General features: G+C 36.1%; 1 protein-coding gene across 2 annotated transcripts in view; it reads right to left on the reverse strand.

The window, feature by feature from the left end:
- ARHGEF4 (Rho guanine nucleotide exchange factor 4) overlaps positions 1–12,961 on the reverse strand; it is a 95,883-nt gene that overhangs the window by 53,247 nt on the left and 29,675 nt on the right. The gene's annotated exons all lie outside the window — the stretch shown is intronic.

Consider the following 12,961-nt stretch of genomic DNA (forward strand, 5'->3'; position numbering starts at 1 on the left):
AAGTCCTATAAATGGTTTACACTCTGGGGAGAGGACATAGGCTGTACTTATTATGTAAAAAAGTGACATCATAATGCACAAACTACAAATAAATGATTCAGTATTGAATATTATAAAACAATTAAATATGCAAAAGAATTTAGGAAAAGAAAAAAAAAGAAACAAAAATGTGTACCACTGAAAACAACTGGTTTTGCTTTTTCTTATCATTTTTCAAGACAAATGCCCAATCCTTAGCTGAAGAGAAACCTAGTAATACAACTTTCACCTATTGTGCAGTTAAAAGGATAAATCTAAAAGAATCTGTTGATTGGAACATTTAAAAAGATCATTTTAGATGCTTCCCGTAAGGAATCTTGGGTGTCTCTGTCTGGACTTGTACCAGAAATATGCCAAGCCACATCCTGAACAATGACGTCTTTCTGGTGAAGTGATACTCTTTATCGTCTCTCCATGCTCTCTGCACAAAGACATAAATAAATCCACACAGAGGTATGTTGTGGCAACACCTGAAGGGCATTTTTAATTCCTATAGGTGTGATATTAAAAATATTTACATTAATCAAAGTATACAATTGCTAAGACAACTATAAAGCGTGAAGCACTGCAGGAAAAGCATGTATTGCATTTTTAACAGATAAGTGTGCAATAATAGATGTATGAGCATCTAACGCTGGGCTATCTGGGTAATCAATTTTGCTGATTCTGGCTTTTGGAAATTGCCAAGAACAACAGATCCAAGCATGCACTGTAATAAGGGAGGTGTAAAATATCTTTCAGTTTGTAAATAAAATCTGCTTTGCACAACATTGTATTATCTAATTCTATTTATTGCAGCATTTTTGTAAGGTGAGGTTCTAATATTCCACTAGCAAAAAGCAAAAGGTTAGTTTCTGTCATTTTTCTTTGAATGTTTTATTTATTAATGTCATTAAAATAAAAATGTGATTGGATGTAACAGACTGTAGAAATGATCCTCTACCTTGTTTTTAAACACTGTACAAGGTCTATAATGGGGAAAAGTGGTGCACAGTCCTATGAAAAAAGATGGGTCTTTTTTCTAATATAAAAACAGTACAGTAAGCAAAGTGGTGATTTACTGAATACAACATGCCATGGGAACCTAAAAGAAGCCCCTTCTTAATTGCTGCAAGTTCTTTAAACAGTAAACTGAAATGGGATTGAAGGACATATGGTAATTCACATTCAACATACCAATCTGTCAGATTGGAGAAAAACAAATGTTTAATTTCTCAGATGGTCCTTATGGGCAATCTTACTAAACATAAGCCCAGTTTTTTACCTAATCCTAACACCCTGTAAGTGATACTGTACATAGTATAGGCTGCAAAGTTTTCAGAACCCTGGTTTTGACATGATATATATTGAATTTTACACAGGAACAACTATTGCATGTGTTGTCATTTAATCATCAGTGTTTGCATATTCAAAAGAGGTCATGGAGTATTAAAGTTACCACATTCCTCCGTATATATGCATACGTCTGCAATATTTAGGGTGCAATAGTCACTCGAACTGAGTCATACAAACAATTAATTTTTATCTGTTTTTTCACAGAAAATGCAACACAGGAACATCCTAATGTTAATATTATGATCAAATGAATACAATTTTTATGGAAACAAATTGATATACACAGAATGATTGTTGCATGACATAATTTACTTGTTCATTTAACCTATCAGAAGACTTGGGTGCCAGAAACCATCTGCCAGGTTGGAAAGTTGTTATCATTGGTAACAATGAGGAAATTTTCAACATGTCTTGAATATGAGTGTGTATGTTAATGAAAGGGGCTCTCCTAGGGGAAAGAAAATGATCATTTCTTCTAATATATGATCACATAAAAAAACGGTTATATACCAGCCTTTGCAGCGTTGGGTCCCAGGTTCGAATTTTGGTCAGAACACTATTCGCATGTAGTATCAAAGGTTCTCCCCGTGTTTGTGTGGGTTTCCCCGGGGTACTCCGATTTCCCCCCACATTCCAAAAACATGCAGTTAGATTAATTGGCTTCCTCCTAAAATTGACCTGGCTGTATTATAGACATATGACTATGGTAGGGACATTAGATTGTGAGCTCCTTTGAGGGACAGCTAGTGACATGGCTATGGTCTTTGTAAAGTGCTGCATAATATGTTGGCACTATATAAATACTGTGTAATAATAATATACCAATGAAGACAAAGCAGCCATGTGATTTTGTTATCCAACTTAATAAAATGAGTGTTTGGACTGCACTGCCTTCCCACACACATTTATGTATTTTTTACTTATGAAATGATTTTTTATACAGATATTTTCTATATTTGTATCTGCACAAAGAACTGATTGTTTAAGAACTCAGACAGCAGTATTTTCCAGTGAGCTGGTATTCTTTTCCACTGACTAATCAACTTTTCATAAAGAAGAAGAATATGTACTTTTACCTAGTACAATGCCAAACAGGCAAATCTCATAAGCTATAGATGAGATTTGCCCATCTTTTATACGATAAACATCCTCTGGTAGCATGATAGCAGGCAGTACTAATTTAGAACATTTTTATCCTGTACATGATCAGTAAAATATTACATAGAAAAAAATAAAAATAAAAATGGATGAAATTAATTTATTCTCTGGAAAAATTCTGAAGTTGACCCATTGTTCTGTTTATCCTTAGTTGTGTATGAATATATGTCTCGACCATACAAGAAAATAATATTGTTTTTTCACAAATAAATCCTTGTAGAGAATACAGGTTGCTATTCCATGCTGCACATGTGTATACCTTCAAATTCATAAGATTAGTAGCAGTTTGTTTCTTGAAAACAATCCACACTAACCTCTCCTCTGAACTAACATCCATACAAGTGATCTCTCAACAAATATAATCATTCTTCTATAATCACAGGACAAATACAATTATACTTATCCATTCAACTAAAGAATTGCCAGCACAGGCAGTTATGCCAACAATGTCTGGTGCATGGCTGCCATCCAGATTTTATATATATGTATATACGTGTATTAAGCCAGCTTCACGCTGTCCTGCTTCTTTCATAAATAGAATTACGGAATGATTTACCTTTAAGTTGTGCGTTCCATAGAGTCGCCTGTATGGGAGCAGTCAGGACTGTCCTGCTAGCTAGTAATGTATGGAGAAACACGAGACAGCAATTGTGCCTGCTCCTGCTATACTCTATCATTAGGGAGACATGTACATTACCGGTTTGACAAGTTTTTAGCAAAGTTTTAACTGGCTGTTTAAATATTACTAAAAACAAACCACTGGGTTTGTGAAACACCCACATTTTGCATACATACAATGCAAAATATTATAAATAGGAAAGGCTGAGTGTTGTGTCTTAGCCATGAGATTCATATACAAACTGTCTACAATGTACACTGAAGTTCCTACACAGTGAAGACAAATAATACGGTCTCACGTAGGTTCATGTATACTGTATTTACTGTTGGATTTATTATTAGTTTAGCTATGTATGTATACAAACATGAACATTCCTAAATGGAAAGAATGTGATTATTCATTCTTGGTGTATCTACATGCCTGCAAAATTTGTTATTAATGTGATCTAAAGAAAGTTATTGGGCCTGGTTAACTGAACTAAAGTGTGTGGAAACCCTAACAATGAACTATGTGCTCTCTTCTGGTCTGTTAAATATAGCATTAGAAGCATTTTGTCATATCTGTACAATAAGTGAAAACAAATACTGGTAATCCTGCCAGAAAAACAGTGAGCTTGTAATTGATTGTGCTGCACTCAAATCCTAAACAGTCTTATCTGACCTAAATCAATCTGTGGACTACTTAACACCTCTCTCTGTTAGGCTGCGTACACACACTCAATTATTGTTGTTGGAAATTTTCTTTTTCAGTCACAAAGGACTGAAAGATAAACAAATGAGTGATGTACATACAGCAACGTTCTGTTCTATGGAGAGGGAAGATCGAGTGAGCGGCACCCCGCTGTGCTCTCATCCCCTCTATTCTATTGTGGTTGTTCATCGTCTGTGCTTCATCCGTCAAGATGAATCCATGAACAACGTTGGGTGACTTCTGTACACATATGAGATTATTGCCCGAGATGAGCATGATCATTCATATCAGGTGAGAATCGTATGTGTACATAGCCTTAGAGAGATGAGAAGAAGAAAAGGTGTTCCAGAGTGAATGTTTTCATGAGAGGGCAGAAAAATGTCTTACTGCCAATATTAGCAGCTGAATCAAAATTAAAAAGGACTTCAATTCCTTCAATGTAATATTTTCCCCCTGGGTTAGATACAATCCATATCACATCATCAGCGTGAATATTTTTCAGTTGTTCTTTTTTACTTGTGACCCTATTGATGGATAAGGGCAATAGGGGCGGGTAGGGGAGGGGGGTGGAAGTGGGAGCATAACACATAACTTTCAGAGGTTGGAAAGAGGGGCATGTTAAGCTCAAAGAATGCAATTGCTACACCAGCCATCCTCCAATTTTGTTGACCATAAAAAGGTACTAAGGCATAAAAAAATGATCAAGTACTTTTTCACAACTACATTTCCTTTATATTAGCAACAATTTAAATAATTTAGAGGCTGTTTGAAAAGTTTGGTTCAAAATAGGACTTTTTAATTGTTATGAATTACATTTTTTATTAAGACAACTGTGGAGAAAAGAAGAACAGTTCCTCCAAATCAGGGACAGAGGGGAGGTACAGTATGTGGAAAGGATATAAGAGCAATCACCTTATAGAGCAGTGTGTGTGTTACTAATTGGAGCAAGAACTCTTTAAATTCAAACATGTAGTGAAGAAAGTAGGGCAACATGGGAAAGTCTACATGAACTTAGCTGGGTATACTTTTTAATGCATGTACTATGCTTTTATGTGATGTGTCAGTATTATATTTGGCTTTTCTATAAATATCTTGTACTTGGTGCTGTTGCCCTGGGAATGCACAAAATAGAAATATAAAGACAGGAATCTGCAGTGTCAAAAACACTTGTAATATGAGTCAGAAATGGCTCTTATGATTAATATCATTGAGATGGCATAATTAAATTTAGCTGTCCTCTTCACAAGAGCTTGGCACACAGTACATGGAGAAAAGACCTGTGAAATAATAGGCTTAGGCTGGTGTCAAGAAATGGTATATTTAAATTGGCTATAGCAGGCCCTGAGTCGCTCAACTGAGCTTGAGTTTATAGGTGGACAGCCCAATTTGTCTGAGACTTGTTCCTTTTCTTTTATTTCTTTCCTCTAAACTAAACAAAGAAAAACAATTTCCCAAGATAAAGGCAGACAAGATGGGGCCTATGCAGGTCCTGTGGCCATTTTAGGGATAGATTGGCCCAGGTCCCCACATTCTTCTGGGCCCCATTAACAGAATGGCAGGGTATCCAGAAAGCAGTTCCCGGAAAACAACTGTTTTTGGGAAGATAATTTCACGAGACACCATGGGAGTGGGGTTTAAGGGGTGAAGCCAGGTCGACATAATAGCTCGTCTGGCCACCAGCAGCAAGGTCCACATAATTATTATTATTATTATTATTATTAATTATATAGCGCCAACATATTACGCAGCTCTTTACAGAGTCCATAGTCATGTTACTAGCTGTCCCTTAAAGGGGCTCACAATCTAATGTCCCTACTATAGTCATATGTAGGGGTCCAAAGATAGAGTACATATGGTTACCTGAGGAATAAAACAGAGCACATTTTTCCAGAATGATGCCATGTGAGTGCATGACCATAGATAGTATACCACGGAGACAGGAGTGGAGGCTCATTAAAAACAGGAGGCATGATTCCTGGTGCCAGTCTCCATGTCATGTTCACCAAGAACTTTATAAACTGTGTGAATATTCCTAAATTGTGTTTCACTCCACACCTCATTTGGCACAGTAAGTGAGAGCGTAGTGGTGGTGAGTATCAAGATCTTCATTACTTAGTTCAGGTCTTTAATTTCTTTTGTTATGATATGTTTGTTTCGATACACCAGAGCATAATAATATACATGTATTATACAAAGAAAAAGATAATATGATCTCCATACAATGTTAATTTGGCAAGTAAAACAACAAGAGTGAAAAAGAAAGAGATGGGGAGGGAAACCAAAAGGAATCCATCAGGACCGCAACGATAGTCAGGATCAACAGGAACCTAAGCCCGAAAAAAAAGAAAAATTGAATTTCCAGACAATTTAAAAAAAGTACATGATATTTTAGATGTTGTTGGAAAACCCTGATATACATATTTTCTGGAGTAGAGTAGAGTAGAGTAGAGAACCCAAAACAAGTAATGTGAGAAGTGAAGGCTGAGCGCGACACACCTATAATATGATTGTTCTAGAAATGCTGGTGGAGCAGACACATTCTTAATGATTTTACATGGCTGGTGGCTACGTCAGCCTGTCACACATTATATGTGACAACAGTGCTGACAGGTATTTTATAATGTCTCAGCACCCACACCTGCAGCCTCAATACACATCACACCAGGAGCCAGAAAATTAGACTGACTGATGAACTGATAATAGCTTAATATATATATATATATATATATATATATATATATATATATATATATATATTATTTTTATTTTGCAGTGCAAAGTACAGTATTTCTACTAATCCTTCACCTTCACCTTTTGTATATTGTATCTTCTTATGTATACATGGTAGATGATTGTTGGGAGATTGTGATAGCAAAATCTAGCATGTTTATGGCTGTCTCTGATGTCATTCCCCAATCTGTCCTGGCAGATTAAAGAACGACCATGTGCAGATAACCATTGTATTATGAAGGAGGACACAGAGGAGTGCCACTTGCTCATCCTCCCCCTCCCATCTTTGTAGAACTGAAAAGCTCTGTGTATCCAGAGCTTATTTGTTCCTCTGTCACTGGAATTGATCACAACAGAATCCACCGACAGAAATCTAACGTCTGTACATTTTACACTGGTAATTTTGCTTTTTTCAGTGTTCAGATTCTTCTACATTTTTTTCTAATGCTTTTGGCATTAACACATTTAGAGAGGGGACTTTTTTATGAATTTTGGAAAAGTAATGTTTTCATTACAGAAAAATTTGGAATATAAGCAATTGTCTATTAAGAAACTACATCACTGCTTTTATTGCCTAAATTAAACTGTGAATGTTTTATGTTTGTCTTGATTTCTAGCATACCAAATAAAAAGATTTTGGTCCCATTTTAGGTTTTTTATGGATCTTAAACTATGCACCTGCATATAAAGTTCCTTGTATATTTCTGGTGAATTGTATAATTCTGGTGAGTTAAAAAATGTTTCTACACATCACACACTTTCCCTCCTACAGAGGATGATGCAACATTCTTGCACCCTCCTTGCCCTGAGCACAGAGAGACATAGAGTCAAATCAGTGTTTTTAGAGTACCCAGGACTACGCCTGTGTGAAAAAACTGATTCTTCAGTCGGAGCCTGGAAGAAAGGGAGCAGCAGATTTTCAACTTTTTGCTGGATTGGTCTGCAGATTCACAATTTGATTATTTAGCTCTGAAGACGTTATCTGTGAACTTGTTAATGAGAATACAAGTTTTTATGTTTCTTTTATTATTAAATATTTATTATGAAAAAATATCTCAAGGGACCAAGAAACCTAGTAATTACTATGTGTTTTTGTTGTAGTGATTTTTATTTTCATCCATTATGGATATTTTCTGCTTTCACTGTCATTGTTTAAGTAATGGTTGGAATGCTATACATCAATCATTATATTCTAGTGAAGTAAGCCTAAAGGGTTATAACAAGGTGAGTTTTTGCCTTGTTGGACTATAACCCTGAATTTCTAGCTTTCTCTGACTCACTCAGAGGTAGGTAAAGGCAATAATTTGTATCAGATCATAAGTACTAATAGGCAGGATACATCAACAGGTTTATATCACATTACCTATGCAATCTCAAACAATATAATTGGGAATATAGGAGAAGCCAGGAAGATCAATGGGGCCTAATAATACAGAGCGCATAAATATGTGATGGAGGTAAATGATTAGAACTGGGTCCTTTTAACAAAGATTACTGTTAAGCCGGGGCCTGTCCCATTGTACAACCTTCTTCTTATGTCTAACAGAGGGGGTGAGTAGTCTTGGCCTGGCACTACTACTCCAGAACTGAATAATGTCAAAGGCACTGTTAGTAAAAAGTATACTTTTGTCCTTTTTTTCCCTTTCTATATGTCAGTGCTGCTAATCTCCCTCAGTTTTTTTAGCCACTACAGTCTCCCCAGCATCAGCTGCAGGTCAGTGCAGGTCAAAGGGAACATGTCTACACAATTTGCTATCTAAACCAGGTTTGCTTATAACAGGGTGAGAACATAGGAGAACAAACTGAAGGAAAGCCTAAACAAGACGTCGACCTTAAATAAAAAATATAAAGGATCACTAGGTATAATATGTAAAAAAAGCAATGACCTTAAATAAAAAAAAAAAGGATCACTATGTATATTGAAAAATATATTAGGTATATATAGGTATATATATTGAAAAAAGGCGATGACCTTAAATAAAAAATATAAAGGATCACTATGTATAATATGGATGAAAGCTGTGGATTTAGAGACTGAAAACACAATTTTAAAATTACATTAACATGTTAATGATGATGAGATGCAGTTAGGTCTAAGGAAGTAAAAATAAAGAAAGAGACTGATAGGCCCAACTCCATTATAGATAGGACTTAGAATAGATAGGTAGATAGGATTTTAATGCAAAAAACGGCTTTCCATCTACAGTGGGACAACAGAAAGCTGGAAGAGAGCTTTCAGGGGGGCATTGCATAAATGCATTTACCATACATTACTATTTTCAGTAATATTAAGGTCTGTTAACTCATAACAACAAAATATTGGAATCCGCTGCACATAGCATTGATGTTGATAAAGTGCCTTATAGTAATGACAATAAAAATAAAAAGCAGGGTTCCTGGGTAGTAATCAGACCACGGTCTCAATGCAATTTACATTATTCCTTGTTGAAATATACACAATGTATTATATACTTCCATGCTAGTGCTACTGATTTGGGAATGTGTGGGACATTGGGGTATTGAAAGTCTCAATCTGTATCATTTGAACTCACCACTGGTGTCCTAGCTGAATTCCTTGGTTCTGTGTGTAGAAGTACTACAATACTCAGTGATGTTTATGATGGCTTCATCATCTGTAGGACTGTTCATTTGATAATGCTTATCTGGTTCATACTGCTAACCCATATACTTGCACACAGAACCAAAATATTTATGTGTATATACCCAAAACAACACATGTGAGTTTCTATATTGACCACCATAGGAAGATTGTCTTTTGTGATTTATGTTTTTTTTTTTACATACTGCACTGCACTTTGGAGGACTGAATAGCAGTAATCGGTATGGACTGCGTAGTGTGCAAGCATCTCTTAGGTAAGCGTTTATTAATCTCTGTCATTTACAGTATAGCACCTTGTGAATAGGGTGGTGATCATGAATTCACATAAAGAACATAAAGTTACTAAGTGTAGAATATGATGTATCAGGTACAGGATGGAAAACTTTACCCTTTAACAGCTGTCTTCTCTAACTAAATGCTGGGTTTGAATAAAAAGTCTGTTTTACATAGATAAATCCATAGTTGTGTGGAGCACTAGGTTTGGAGTCTTCTTTCTTCTTTAGTACTGTGGAAGCTGCAATTCTAGATTCTTTTTATAGCACTACATACTGGTGTAATTACTTTAAAAATACTGGACGGTGTAATACTCCTTAAGAATATTGGACTCAATATTTTGACTGACCAAAAACAAGAGTACAGCCAGGGGAAGGGTTAAAGATTCTGTCTGGGCCAGTGACTCTGAAAGCCTTTGGATCTGCTATATCTACTTATGTGCTCTTTCAGTCAATAAACCATCCTACTTCTAGGTAAAGCACTATCTATTTTATCGTCTGTGGCCTATCCTTCTGTATGTTTTGTGTGGCACCAAGTACTGTGGAAGTACCAAGAGCTCCAATCCCATAGATTTTGGAAACTTCTCAGTGCATCAATTGGTAAATTTTAGCCATGTTTTACAAAGAGAAAATCAAACCTAGATATCTGAGGTTTAATGAAACAGATTACACCAGGCTACTCCCTGAATAGGTTCTTATTACACGGATCTAATCCTGGAACACCTGACATTAATTCCATGGGATTTTAAATGGTGGTAAATACAGAGTGCTCCTACTGCATCAACTAAGATGTGTGTTGGGTAGATTGGAAGGCTAGGAATCAAAGATGGAGCAAGACAGAATAGGTGGAGAGCAGAAGAGTGGAGGACTGGGAGCATTACAGGTTTGGGGAAACGAAAGGAGGAGTGTGCTGGGAACAGGGAGGGAAGGTGAGATGGGAGCAGAAAGGGGTGGGTGACAGAGGAGGATTGTCTCTTAAAACCTACAGTTTAATATTATTATTATTATACAGTATTTATATAGCGCCATCATATTACGCAGTGCTATACATAGTCCATAGTCATGTCACAAGCTGTCCCTCAAAGGGGCTCACAATCTAATGTCCGTACCTCAGTCAAATTTCTTTATTACAGTCTAAGGTCAATTTTGTGGGGAAGCCAATTAACCTAACTGCATGTTTTTGGAATGTGGGAGGAAACCGGAGTACTCGGAGGAAACTCACGCAAACATGGGGAGAACCTGCAAACTGCATGCACATGGTGTATATAAATACATTATTATTAAAAATTTTTGCCTTTTCTAAAATTTGTTTTTACTTTGGGAAAAAAATGTTTTAACACAGATTTGTACAGGGGAGTTTAGTTACTATAGTTTAACATCTTCATGTTCACTGAAACCAGAGATAACTTTTAAAGTATTACAACCCTGACACACAAAAAAAGTTTTGGATTGAACGACATTTTCTTTGATACCAACACGGCAAGCATTATTCTGCAAATGGAGCACTTCTGCCTTTCGTGAGTGGAATACAAAAATATAAAATAACCATTCTTTTGTAAATGTATAAAAATATGCAAACCATTTTTACTGTATTTAGAGCAGAATAAACACAGTTACATGAAGAAAAAGAGAGGCCTGAGAGACTTCAGACTTACAATGTAAAGGTATGTGATTTTAATCCACTGTTTAGACGTACAACTGAAATCTGCTCTTCAGCAAACAGATTACATGGAACAAAAATAAATAGGTAATTTGAGTAGGAAAAGAATGTGTAACAGCAGAAACCTGTAATATGTGACTTCCGCAGACAACTACAGACAGTAGAAAAAGCAGTGACACCTAGAATACTACCTATGGAGGCATTCTATTCACAATTGTATGAAAGTCTGTGAATGTACCAAATATTACATCCATAATGATGCACTTCACTAAAGACTAACCATAAACAAAACTGTGCTTAGGGGATCTAGAATCTAAGTTGCTGATAATTATGCTAAGGGTATCCCTTATGCCTATGACATCAAAATTCCACATGCCGCAGCTTTTTGTTTAATTTTATTTGTGATAGTAGAATATTTTCTTTGGCACGCATCATATTTTATTGTTTAGTGCTGTCTATGATCTCTCATTCACAGTTTAACAACAGGATATATTTTTTAAAACAGGTCACGCTGTTACCAAACACATGATCACCTGAACTGTTTGTTATATACTGATGGATCACAATCTATTTTCCATATATAATGAAGATCATAGGGCAATGCGACAATTTCTTCATGTAGCAGTAAATTTAGACATATAGGCTGAAATTTATATGCATGGTTCATTTCTACCAGAATAGATTAAGCCTGGTCCTACTTTCCTGGTTCTTTTCACCCTACTGGTGTGTGAGGCTGCCTATTGTTTTCAAGGACCACTGGAGAAGCTTGTATTCCTAAAAATTGTACTACAATAATATCTTGTTAGCTAAAAAAAAGGTACGGCCTGCATTGTAACTTTCCTGAATATGTGACACAAATTTACTGACAGCAAATTGGGGATCAGTCATTTACAAAAACCCTTCAGGTCAGTATATTAGCCAGACAACTAGCTAGCAGTTGCAGGCCTTCTTTTAGGAAACGTTTTATGAAAAAAAAAAGTCAGTGAAACATAGGTGTAGTAAGTCATGTGTAGTCCAGTGTTTGTTGTGGACTAGATCCAGAAACAATTTTAATGAATAACTGTAGATAGAGTTCTCTTGGAAATTTTTTCTTCAGGCATTGTACAGAAATCTGCAGAATATTTCTGTACAGTCCCTGGGGAAAGAATTTACACTGTGCACAGATGCTGCATAATTGTTGCAATATACAAATTAATAATCATGATCATGTTGGGTGAGTATCTAGCATGTGTGCAGCAGTTCCCCCATGCAATGCTGGGCATATCACTGATTGAGCTGAGATGACTGCTGTCTTTTTCTCAGATGATGAGTAGGGTGCAGAGGGGTGCCTCCTGCTTGTTCTCCCCTTTTCCCTCTCCATAGAACTGAACAGTGCTGTCTGTACAGTATTTGTTCCACAATCACTTTAAACAATCAAGAAAATTTGTTTCTAGCAACTGTTCTTGTAACTAGCAACTAACAAGTTTAACGTTTGTATACAGCTTACGTTTTGAAAGCTTCCAAAAGAACTCTATTTACAGTTAGTCAATAAAACCATGATTTAAATCAACATTTAATATTTAAACAAAAATTGTTTCTGGAGGATTAGGTATTCACATATGACTTTTCTTCAGGTGTCCCATTAAAGCCAAACTAAATCTGTTCTACACACCTATCTGCGTTCCAGCACAGGGCGCTACCATCTTCCTTTTCTTCTTTTTCTGAAAATCATCCCAGCACATGCAAAGGAAGTGGGGATTGCCATGTTTCCCTGTCTAATGCTGATATTGATATCCTGCGCATACATAATTCCCTGTGCATGATACTCTGAACATACATTATATCCTCTGTGCATGATA

Source organism: Pyxicephalus adspersus, chromosome 4 (assembly GCF_032062135.1).
Source record: "Pyxicephalus adspersus chromosome 4, UCB_Pads_2.0, whole genome shotgun sequence".
Taxonomy (NCBI): Eukaryota; Metazoa; Chordata; class Amphibia; order Anura; family Pyxicephalidae; genus Pyxicephalus; species Pyxicephalus adspersus.